Source organism: Bubalus kerabau, chromosome 9, assembly GCF_029407905.1.
Source record: "Bubalus kerabau isolate K-KA32 ecotype Philippines breed swamp buffalo chromosome 9, PCC_UOA_SB_1v2, whole genome shotgun sequence".
Classification (NCBI taxonomy): Eukaryota; Metazoa; Chordata; class Mammalia; order Artiodactyla; family Bovidae; genus Bubalus; species Bubalus kerabau.
This window is the reverse complement of record NC_073632.1, coordinates 73,972,076-73,983,948: the sequence shown is the minus strand read 5'-3', so window position 1 is coordinate 73,983,948 and position 11,873 is coordinate 73,972,076.

The window sequence follows — 11,873 nt, the reverse complement described above, 5'->3', positions numbered from 1 at the left end:
CCCAGATAATCATGATGGTGTGATCACTCACCTAGAGCCAGACAACCTGGAATGTGAAGTCAAGTGGGCCTTAGAAAGCATCACTACGAACAAAGCTAGTGGAGGTGATGGAATTCCAGTTGAGCTCTTTCAAATCCTGAAAGATGATGCTGTGAAAGTGCTGCACTCAATATGCCAGCAAATTTGGAAAACTCAGCAGTGGCCACAGGACTGGAAAAGGTCAGTTTTAATTCCAATCCCAAAGAAAGGAAATGCCAAAGAATGTTTACTACTGCACAATTGCACTCATCTCACACGCTAGTAAAGTAATGCTCAAAATTCTCCAAACCAGGCTTCAGCAGTATGTTAACTGTGAACTTTCAGATGTTCAAGCTAGTTTTACAAAAGGCAGAGAAACCAGAGATCAAATTGCCAACATCTGCTGGATCATGGAAAAAGCAAGAGAGTTCCAGAAAAACATCTATTTCTGCTTTATTAACTATGCCAAAGCCTTTGACTGTGTGGATCACAACAAACTGTGGAAAATTCTTCCACAGTTGGGAGAGATGGGAGTACCAGACCACCTGACCTGCCTCTGTATGCAGTTTAGGAAGCAACAGTTAGAACTGGACATGGAACAACAGACTGGTTCCAAATAGGAAAAGGAATACGTCAAGGCTATATATTGTCACCCCGCTTATTTAACTTATGTGCAGAATACATAATGAGAAATGCTGGGCTGGAAGAAGCACAAGCTGGAATCAAGATTGCCGGGAGAAATATCAATAACCTCAGATATGCAGATGACACCACCCTTATGGCAGAAAGTGAAGAGGAACTAAAAAGCCTCTTATTGAAAGTGAAAGAGGAGAGTGAAATAGTTGGCTAAAGCTCAACATTCAGAAAACGAAGATCATGCATCCAGTCCCATCACTTCATGGGAAATAGATGAGGAAAACAATGGAAACAATGTCAGACTTTATTTTTTTGGGCTCCAAAATCACTGCATATGGTGACTGCAGCCATGAAATTAAAAGACGCTTACTCCTTGGAAGGAAAGTTATGACCAACCTAGATAGCATATTCAAAAGCAGAGACATAATTTGCTAACAAAGGTCTGTCTAGTCAAGGCTATGGTTTTTCCTGTGGTCATGTATGGATGTGAGAGTTGGACTGTGAAGAAAGCTGAGAACCGAAGAATTGATGCTTTTGAACTGTGGTGTTGGAGAAGACTGTTTAGAGTCCCTTGGACTGCAAGGAGATCCAACCAGTCCATTCTAAAGGAGATCAGCCCTGGGTGTTCTTTGGAAGGAATGATGCTAAAGCTGAAACTCCAGTACTTTGGCCACCTCATGCGAAGAATTGACTCATTGGAAAAGACTCTGATGCTGGGAGGGATTGGGGGCAGGAGGAGAAGGGGACGACAGAGGAAGAGATGGCTGGATGGCATCACTGACTCGATGGACGTAAGTCTGAGTGAACTCCGGGAGTTGGTGGGGGACAGGGAGGTCTGGCGTGCTGCGATTCATGGGGTCACAAAGAGTCAGACACGACTGAGCGACTGAACTGAACTGAAGATCAATATTTTGAGGTTCCTCAAAAAACTTAAAAATAGAACTATCACATGATCCAGCAATCCCAGAGGATTGGGTATATAGCCAGAGGAAATGGAAACAGGATTTTGAAGATGTATGTGTGCTTCCAGCATTATTCACAGCAGAAAAGATATGGAATCAGCATAAGTGTAGCCTAGTGGATGTGTGGATAAAGAAAATGTGCTATAGATAGTGGAATATGATTCAGCCTTAAAAAATAAGGAAATCTTGCCATTAGTGATAAAATGGATGGATCTGGAGGACATTAAATAAGTCAGACACAGATATAAAAATATCATGTAATCTCATATATGGAATAAAAAACAAAGAAAATCAGAATCATCATAACAGAGAATGAAATGATGGTTAGAAGTTCAAGGGTGGGAATAATGGGGGATATTAAGCAAATAGTGCAAACTTTCCCTAATAGTATGAGTAAGTTCTAGAGGTCTAATGTACAGAATGGTAATTACATTTAATAATAATGTATACTTGAAATTTGCCAAGACAGTAGATCTCAAGTGTTCTCGCCACAAAAAAAAATTTAAAATGTAACTATTTGAGGTGATAGATATGTCTGTGATTATGGTAATGACTATAGTAATCATTTCACAGTGCATACATTTATCAAACATCCTATTGTACACTGTACTTTTTTATTTCTTGATTATACTTCACTAAAGCTGAAAAAATATAATATGGAGTTGATTCTGAAAATGTTTCAAGACTAACAATTAGCATCTCTTTGAGTTCACTGGTTAGGTAAAGTCAAGCTAAGTTTCAAGTCGGTTCTTCTGATAACCAACTGCTGCTACTGCTGCTAAGTCAACTTCAGTCGTGTCCGACTCTGTGTGACCCCATAGACGTCAGCCCACCAGGCTCCCCCATCCCTGGGATTCTCCAGGCAAGAACATTGGAGTGGATTACCATTTCCTTCTCCAGTGCATGAAAGTGAAAAGTGAAAGTGAAGTCACTCAGTCATGCCCGACTCTTAGAGACCCCATGGACTGCAGCCCACAGACTCCTCCATCCATGGGATTTTCCAGGCAAGAGTACTGGAGTGGGGGTGCCATTGCCTTCTCCACTGATAACCAAAGCAATGGCATTTATAAAATATAGTACTTAGAATTTTCTCTGTAAACGGCTTATCAAACCACATAGAACTTTCTAGAGATTATGCAATTATGCCCTGACTTGGCTGTGCCAAGGATCCTTTCACTTTTAAAATTATGTCCTTATATAAAATGATGTATAGCATAAGGGATTCATGCCATAGGGATTTCCAAAGTGACAAGAAAAAGGAATGTAAGTTTTTCTTAGTATCTTCACAGTTATATTCTTATAGAAATAATAGTATAAGACTTAACATCTACTGTTCAGTAAGGGATATGAGAGCAATACTTCATCCAGATTAGGTCCTAGGAAACATGCAATCCTTGATTGCCACCACCTATTCAAAGCTGGTAGTCTTGGAATATGGTCCATGTGACTGAATTCTAGGGTATGAGCTACAAAGTCTTATTCAGAACAAACATGTTTAGCCTCTTAATGAGGTTGATATTTGCTTCAAAGGCAGATGAAAAAACGCATTGGGGATTCAAAGCCTGAATTTCTAGTCCTACTTAGTTGACAATTGAGAGTCTTTTGATGATACAGACGTCCTAGCATTGGCCTGTGGCCGTGTGGTCATGACCTTACTCTGTCATCTTGAGGAAAAGAAGAGGAGGGTGTACTAGAACTTAACCTGCTTCAGTTTTGTTAATTCAGTCAATACATATATGTGAAAGTTGTGCATTTATTCTTTTAGAAAATATTTTTAAGCACACTTCTTGAAACAACGAAGCACATGCAGCTGAATTAGAAGCAAATTAATAATCCAGAAACAGAAAAAAGCATGCAAAACCACTTAATAAGAGATGTTCAGCTAATGAGACTCCTATGAAAGGAGAATTTTGAAAACGATTGAATGATCAGAAAAGGCTCATAGAGCTAAAGGAATTAGAGATAAACCTTAAAAGATGAGTGTAAGAGACATTATTGTTTTTTGTTTTTTGTTTTTGTTTTTTACCCAGCATCTCTTTGCCTTTCTCTGAATCACTTCCTACTTCACTATCTATCGAGGTGTTTTGTGTTGTGTCAGAATAGGCCTCCAACCTAACCTAGCCAGTCAGAGCATTACAACCACCTGGCTGTTGAGGTTGTTCAGGGATGAATGCATAATCCAGCCAGGCTGCTGAGAAAAGCACACGATAACGATCTTTTTCCTGTTAGATTAACAGCGTGTTCCTAGAACAGTAAGTGGTTCTGTGCATGGATTAATGTGTCTGAAGCCTCTGTACACATATACTGGGATTGAACAAGGAACTAATTGGATGGCAGGTAGTGGGAGGCAGATTTCTCCTATTAGGAGTGGAAAGTTACAAATGAGCAAGGAGAGAAGTTTAGAATAAACTAGAAGTACTGGTTTAGAGTTAGAGATATCAGATTGAACTCATGTCTAGCTTAATGTAGATATATAGAAATATTTATAGATATGTATTTATACAATGGTCAAAGCTGGAACAATTTGAGCTACAAAATTTATAAAACAGAGTGGTGTTAGAGCATAACCAGAAGCTTAAAATAAATATCCATAAATCCATACTGATTTAAATACATGAGTGAATCAATAAATGAGAGAGAAGACACAGATCTCTCATTTAGCAGAATTACAAAGTATTTATGTAGCTACTTCCCCCTCAAGGAGCTAGAACATAAATTCCCACCCCTTACGGGTTCAATTCAGTCACTCAGTTGTGTCTGACTCTTTGCGACCCCATGGACTGCAGCACGCCAGGCTTCCCTGTCCATCATCACCAGCTCCCAGAGCTTGCTCAAACTCATGTCTATCAAGTCAGTGATGCCATCCAACCATCTCATCCTTTGTTATACCCTTCTCCTTCTGCCTTCAATCTATCCCAGCAATAGAGTCTTATTTACCCTTAAGAGTAGACTATGCTAATTACTTGCTTCCAAAGAGAATAGCTTATATGCAGAGTACATCATGAGAAACGCTGGACTGGAAGAAACACAAGCTGGAATCAAGATTGCAGGGAGAAATATCAATAACCTCAGATATGCAGATGACACCACCCTTATGGCAGAAAGTGAAGAGGAACTCAAAAGCCTCTTGATGAAAGTGAAAGTGGAGAGTGAAAAAGTTGGTTTAAAGCTCAACATTCAGAAAACGAAGATCATGGCATCTGGTCCCATCACTTCATGGGAAATAGATGGGGAACCAGTGGAAACAGTGTCAGACTTTATTTTTCTGGGCTCCAAAATCACTACAGATAGTGACTGCAGCCATGAAATTAAAAGATGCTTACTCCTTGGAAGGAAACTTATGACCAACCTAGATAGCATATTCAAAAGCAGAGACATTACTTTGCCAACAAAGGTTCGTCGAGTCAAGGCTATGGTTTTTCCTGTGGTCATGCATGGATGTGACAGTTGGACTGTGAAGAAAGCTGAGCGCTGAAGAATTGATGCTTTTGAACTGTGGTGTTGGAGAAGACTCTTGAGAGTCCCTTGAACTGCAAGGAGATCCAACCAGTCCATTCTGAAGGAGATCAGCCCTGGGATTTCTTTGGAGGGGATGATGCTAAAGCTGAAACTCCAGTACTTTGGCCACCTCATGCGAAGAATTGACTCAGTGGAAAAGACTCTGATGCTGGGAGGGATTGGGGGCAGGAGGAGAAGGGGATGACAGAGGATGAGATGGCTGGATGGCATCACTGACTCGATGGACATGAGTCTGGGTGAACTCCGGGAGTTGGTGATGGACAGGGAGGCCTGGCGTGCTTCGATTCGTGGGGTCGCAAACAGTCAGACACGACTGAGCGACTGATCTGATCCGATCTGAAAGAGAATAGTATGAAGGGAAAGGAAATGTAAATTGGCTTTGGAGAACACTTTGGTAAACACTCTTACCTTAAGATGATGAAAGTTATCATCATCAGTGACATGTCATATTAACAGCATAAATCCTTGACATGGTGAAATGGGAACAGTATTTCGTCTTTCTCCCCAAGCTTATAACCTCAGTCTAACAATGAGAAAAACATCAGGCAAACCCTAATGGAGGGACACTTGCGAAATACCTGACCAGTACTCCTCAAATTGCAAGGTCATCAAAAACAAGGAATGTCTGAGAAATTGTCACAGCTTAAGCAGCCTAGGGAATCATGGCAACTAAATGTGAGTAGGTATCTTGGATAGGATTCTGGAACAGGAAAAGGATGTTAGTAAAATGTAATAAAATTCTAATTAAGTACTGAGTTTAGTTAATTTCAATATTGGTTTCTGACTTGTGACAAAAGGACCACAGCAATGTAAAATGTTAGCAGTAGGGGAAATGGGTGTGGAGCGTACAGGAAACCTCTGTACTAACTTTGCAGCTTTTTGTAAATCTACAACCTATTCTAAAATTAATTACTTAAATATAAAAAGAAAAAAGATTGTCTCTCTCCTTTATAAGCTCCATTTTGAATGTGAAGTCCTCTAATGATCTTCTTTGCAGCGTGCTGATAGTAGGAACTGGCTCCCCACACCTCATTCTGTTCAGACACCTTTGCTCTAGGAATAGTGTTGCAGGAAATAGATTAACAATATTACATTACTTTTGAATACATACCATCAGAAAACAAATACTTATATAAGTGGTTGTTGCTATTTATGATGTCAAGAGTTATCTTCCCTGATAACAAACTCTTGAAGGTATATTCATGATTCCTGAGAATGAAATAAATATGTCTTCTAAAACAATAAGCTCACAAAATTATGAGGCTGGTTGCAATGCTCTTAGAGTTTAATTGGAAAACATACTCACCAAGAAGGTAATTTGAACTATAACTATAAATCTTTGTGAAGAATCATCATCTATAACTAGCCTTTTACTTCATTTATTCTTAGCTATTCCATGTATACAAAATAAATTCTTAAAGAAATTGGATGCACTAGAAAGTAATGAAATTTAAAGTCATTCTTTTTGTAGAAAGTGAATCTGCAAACCTCTCCTGTTACTACCCTTTCAGTCTTTTTTTGAGATTTTTACTTGGTGGAGTGAGATGAAGGAACATAGTTTCTAAACAAATTTGTTTCTTTCCATAAGGAGTTTCTGCCCTGGGTTTTCTTGTCACTAAAATTTATAACTTTTCCAACTTTGAAAATGATTCCAGTCAAATTGTGTATCATGTGCTTACTTTACAAAATAGAGGGACTTTGAGAAGCACAGAGATCTCAGTTATGTATTGCTTATCTGTCAAGGGAGAAAGTTAAGTTCTTCAGTTTTTAAAATACTTTAGAAAATAGGAATCCTGGATCATTCTCTCTTCAGCATACATATATGCAAAAAAGAATATAGTTTTAGTAGTGGTTGTTATTTTATGTTTGTATGTTTTTGTTATTTTTATTACATTCCCCATAATCAATCTGCTATTGATAGGACAGTTGTGGTCACCGCTTACCTCCCAACATTAATCCTGTAGCTCAAGGCACAAAAAAGAAGTTGTTTATAAAGAATAATTTCAGTGAAGTGAACAGTTTGTACTCAAAAAAATGACTTGGGTTAAACAAATAAATAAGTTAAATTTGCCAAACTAAATAATTTACATTTAATGTGCATTTTAATATTTTATTTTGATAATTTATTTTATTTTTACCATACAATGATATTTTAGTACATTCTTTAATTTTAGGTCTGAATTTTAAAAAGTCCTGACATTTTAAAGAGGTTGGCAACCTATCAGTGTTTGTTTCAAAAATTATTTTTAAAATTTGATTTTTATTAATGTTTAGGACTGAACTGTTTCTCAGAGACTGTATTACCACACTAAAATATGAATGACATCCTTGATGGTCTATCAGATATAAGAAATTGGTGAAAAAGAGAGAATTACTGTTAAAAGTGTGAAAATCCTTTCTACAAGCATATTGCAGTTAAGTTTTAAAATAATGTTAGAGTTATAGCATAGAACCTTGTACCATTTGGAGAGAGGAAATGGAGTCTCTTTTATTAGTGAAGGGATTGTATTTTTTTATTAGTCATTATGGCTCTGAGGAGAGGGATTGAGGTCAATGGCAAGGCAAAATGGCAGCACAGAATTCATAGGATGATGCCAACATCCACATCATTCCTCTTCCCAAGATTAGTTTTTCACTTTGTACCTTCTCTGCACTGTCTGGCAACAGGCAGAACCCCGTGCAAAGAAATCCATCCTTGTGAATAAATCCTTCTCAAGGTGAGCAGGTTTAGCTACCTAACTGCTGCTTAAGCTCAGGAACACTCTCCCTAGAGAAACCGTCTTAAATCTTCAGGTCTCTTGGATTTGGTATCCCTCCTAGGCATTCCCATAAAGTAGTCTGCTCATCCCTATAGAGAGCTTCCAGAGCTTATTACAACTTTATACACTGGCTTGTGATTTTTAAATTGTGTGCATGATCTGCTAAAATGTAATTTAAGGGCTTATTTATATTCTCAGTGCCTTATGTAACCACAGGCACAGAGGAAGGGTCAACAAATGTTTGCTGAAAAAACAATTAAGCATAAGGATAGAAAACAGGATGACCAGAATGATAAACCTACTCAGGAAGAACTGTCAGCTCTACCTTGAACTTCATCCAAAAAGAGGATAAAAATGCTTGGAGGCATAAGCTTCTTTGAAAGTGGGGCCACAATGAAGGCTGTGTCATAGTCACTGGGGAAAGTGAAAGATTTTAATTTAGCAGTCCTTTTAAAGATGTGCAGTTTTAAAGATACCCATGTGGATTTTGACAAGACAAATAGGTTGTTTCATAGCAGATTTTAATTTTCTTTCTCAATGATTAAAATAATTCATACTTATTCCTCTAAATTAAAAATGTACATAATTACATCTCCAATTGGAGATGGAAGAGCAAGGTGCTCACAATACTGCAGACAGGGATCCATTTACGGCACTGGTAACACTTATGATAGACATCTATGATTTTGCCCATCAAATATTGATTTCTCCTATTTTTGGTAATAGCACACTGATTTTCCTTTGAGTCTTATCTCCCAGCTTGGTGTTTGTGATTTACCTGGGGCAACTGCCTAATAAAATCTGAAGTGAAGCACGTGAGCCAGATCTGGGTACTAGCATATTCCATTTTCTCAGTCGCAATAATTGGCTGAGAGATAGACATGCAAATCAAGTTGAATTAATCAAAACTTATCCTGGGACTTTTCCTGATATAAAGAGAAGATACATTCAGTCCTCTATATCCACAGGTCTGTCATCCACAGTTGGTTGAATCTGTGAATGAGAAATTTGCAGTTATGGAGGGCCGCTTATATTCATTGTATTATGCCATTTTATATAAGAGATCTGAACATCCGATTTGGGTATGGCAGGTGGGGCTTCTGGAACCAATCCCCTGCTAATACTGAGGGATGATTATAGTTTCTTCCCATTGCACTTGGACCTATGAAGATCTTGAGATGCTAGGGGTCAACACAACCACATGATGTCCCTGAAGTGCAATCCATGCAGCAGAAAACTGAGCCTGATGCCCTGATAATATTGTGTAGCTCTCCAGAAACAGCTATTGGTAGGTAGAATTACTTCTTACCTCATCAGTGACTTGAACTAATAAATTCCACATTTTGAGCAAAAATCAGGGAGTGATTCCTCTTTTCTAGGCAAGACCAAATTTTTTATTTTTCAAAATAAACAATAAAGAGAAAGCTTTATAAAATGAAGAGATTTAGCTACCAGTGAAAATATTCTCTAAGGTTTAGTTTTCACTCAAAGGAATATTGTCATATTCAGATATTAAAATACTGGTTTTAAATCCCTGCTTTGTAGTTTATGTAGTGAGGGGATTTTGTTTGTTTTTTAGTATTCAAGTAGTTCTGCTCAAATTTCAACAAAGTAGATACACAGAGATTAGCAAAGGAATGGACGTTTTATACAAAGCCTATTTTTAGCATTTTTTGTTTTTTTCCATTACTTTTCTTTTTTTTCTCTTTTAGCCAATATTGCTTTCTTAGGGCAGAAATCATTGGCAGTGATTACACTAGTTATACCTGTGTGTGTTAGTTGTTCAGTGGTGTCTGACTTTTTGCGACCACATAGGTTGTAGCCCATCAGGCTCCTCTGTCCATGGAATTCTCCATACAAGAATATTGGAGCAGGTTGCCCTTCCCTTCTCCAGAAGATCTTCCTGACTCAGGGACTGAACTCAGGTGTCCTTCATTGCAGACAGATTCTTTACCATCTGAGCTCTGAGGGGAGCTACAATTATAACTCTAGTATCAACTAAGAGGTTTATTGATAGGCAGGTCCATCTCTGTTCTTTAGTAAAAACATTGTGCAGCGAGCTCAGAGAGTTTTCTCAACAGAAACAGATTTTTTTCAAAAGGAACTTTTGAAGCATATTTGAATTATTATAGTGATGGGAAATGCATCTTTTTAAAATTTATTTCTTTTTAATTGAAGGATAATTGCTTTACAGTGTTGTGTTGGTTTCTACCAAACATGAACGTGAATCAGCCATAGGTTTACCCATGTCCCCTCCCACTTGAACATCCTTCCCACCTCCCTCCCCATCCCACCCCTCTAGGTTGTTACCAAGCCCTGGTTTGAATTCCCTGAGTCATACAGAAAATTCTCATTGGCTATCTATTTTACATCCGGTAATGTGTGTTTCCATATTACTCTCTCTATACATTCCGCCCTCTCCTTCCTCCCCAACTCCACCAGCCATGTCTGTAAGTCTGTTCTCTGTGTCTGTGTCTCCATTGTTGCTCTGCAAATAGGTTAATCAGTACCATCTTTATAGATTACATATATATATGTTAGTACACGATATTTGTTTTTCTCTTTCTGACTTACTTCACTTTGTATAATAGGCTCAAGTTCATCCACTTCATTAGGGTTGACTCGAATGCATTCCTTTTAATGGCTGAGTAATATTCTACTCTATAGATGTTCCACATCTGTCAATGAACATCTCAGTTCAGCTCAGTTCAGTTCAGTCGCTCAGTTGTGTCTGACTCTTTGTGACCCCATGAACCGCAGCACGCCAGGCCTCCCTATCCATCACCAACTCCTGGAGTCTAACCAAACCCATGTCCATTGAGTCGGTGATGCCATCCAACCATCTCATCCTCTGTCATTCCCTTCTCCTCCTGCCCTCAATCTTTCCCAGCATCAGGGTCTTTTCAAATGAGTCAGCTCTTTGCATCAGATGGCCAAAGTATTGGAGTTTCAGCTTCAACATCAGTCCTTCCAATGAACACCCAGGACTGATCTCCTTTAAGATGGACTGGTTGAATCTCCTTGCAGTCCAAGGAACTCTCAAGAGTCTTCTCCAACACCACAGTTCAAAAGCATCAATTCTTCTGCGCTCAGCTTTCTTTATAGTCCAACTCTCACATCCATACATGACCACTGGAAAAACCATAGCCTTGACTAGATGGACCTTTGTTGGCAAAGTAATGTCTCTGCTTTTTAATATGCTCTCTAGGTTGGTCATAACTTTCCTTCCAAGGAGTAAGCATCTTTTAATTTCATGGTTGCAATCACCATCTGCAGTGATTTTGGAGCCCAGAAAAATAAAGTCAGCCACTGTTCCCACTGTTTCCCCATCTAGGTTGCTTCCATATCCTAGCTATTATAAATAGAGCTTCAATAACATTGGGTTACATGTGTCTTTTTCAAATTTGGTTTCCTCAGGCTATATGTTTAGTAGTGCGATTGCTGGGTCATATGGTGATTTCAAAGACTACATGAACAAATGCAGAGATATTCCATCCCAGATGTTCCTGGGTTGGAAGAATCAATATTGTGAAACTGACTATACTACCAAATATAATCTACAGATTCAGTGCTGCTGCTGCTTCTGCTAAGTTGCTTTAGTCGTGTCCGACTCTGTGTGACCCCATAGACGGCAGCCTACAAGGCTCTGCCGTCCCTGGGATTCTCCAGGCAAGAACACTGGAGTGGGTTGCCATTTCCTTCTCCAATGCATGAAAATGAAAAGTGAAGGTGAAGTTGTTCAGTCGTGTTTGACTCTTAGCAGCAGGACAAAAAAAAAAATCTCACAATTCATATGGAAACACAAAAGACTCTGAATAGTCAAAGCAATCTTGACAAAGAAGAATGGAGTTGGAGGAATTAAACTTCCTGACTTTAGATTATACTGCAAAGCTATAGTCATCAAGACAGTATGGTACTGGCACAAAAACAGAAATATGGCCAATGGAACAAGATACAAAGCCCAGAGATAAACCCATGC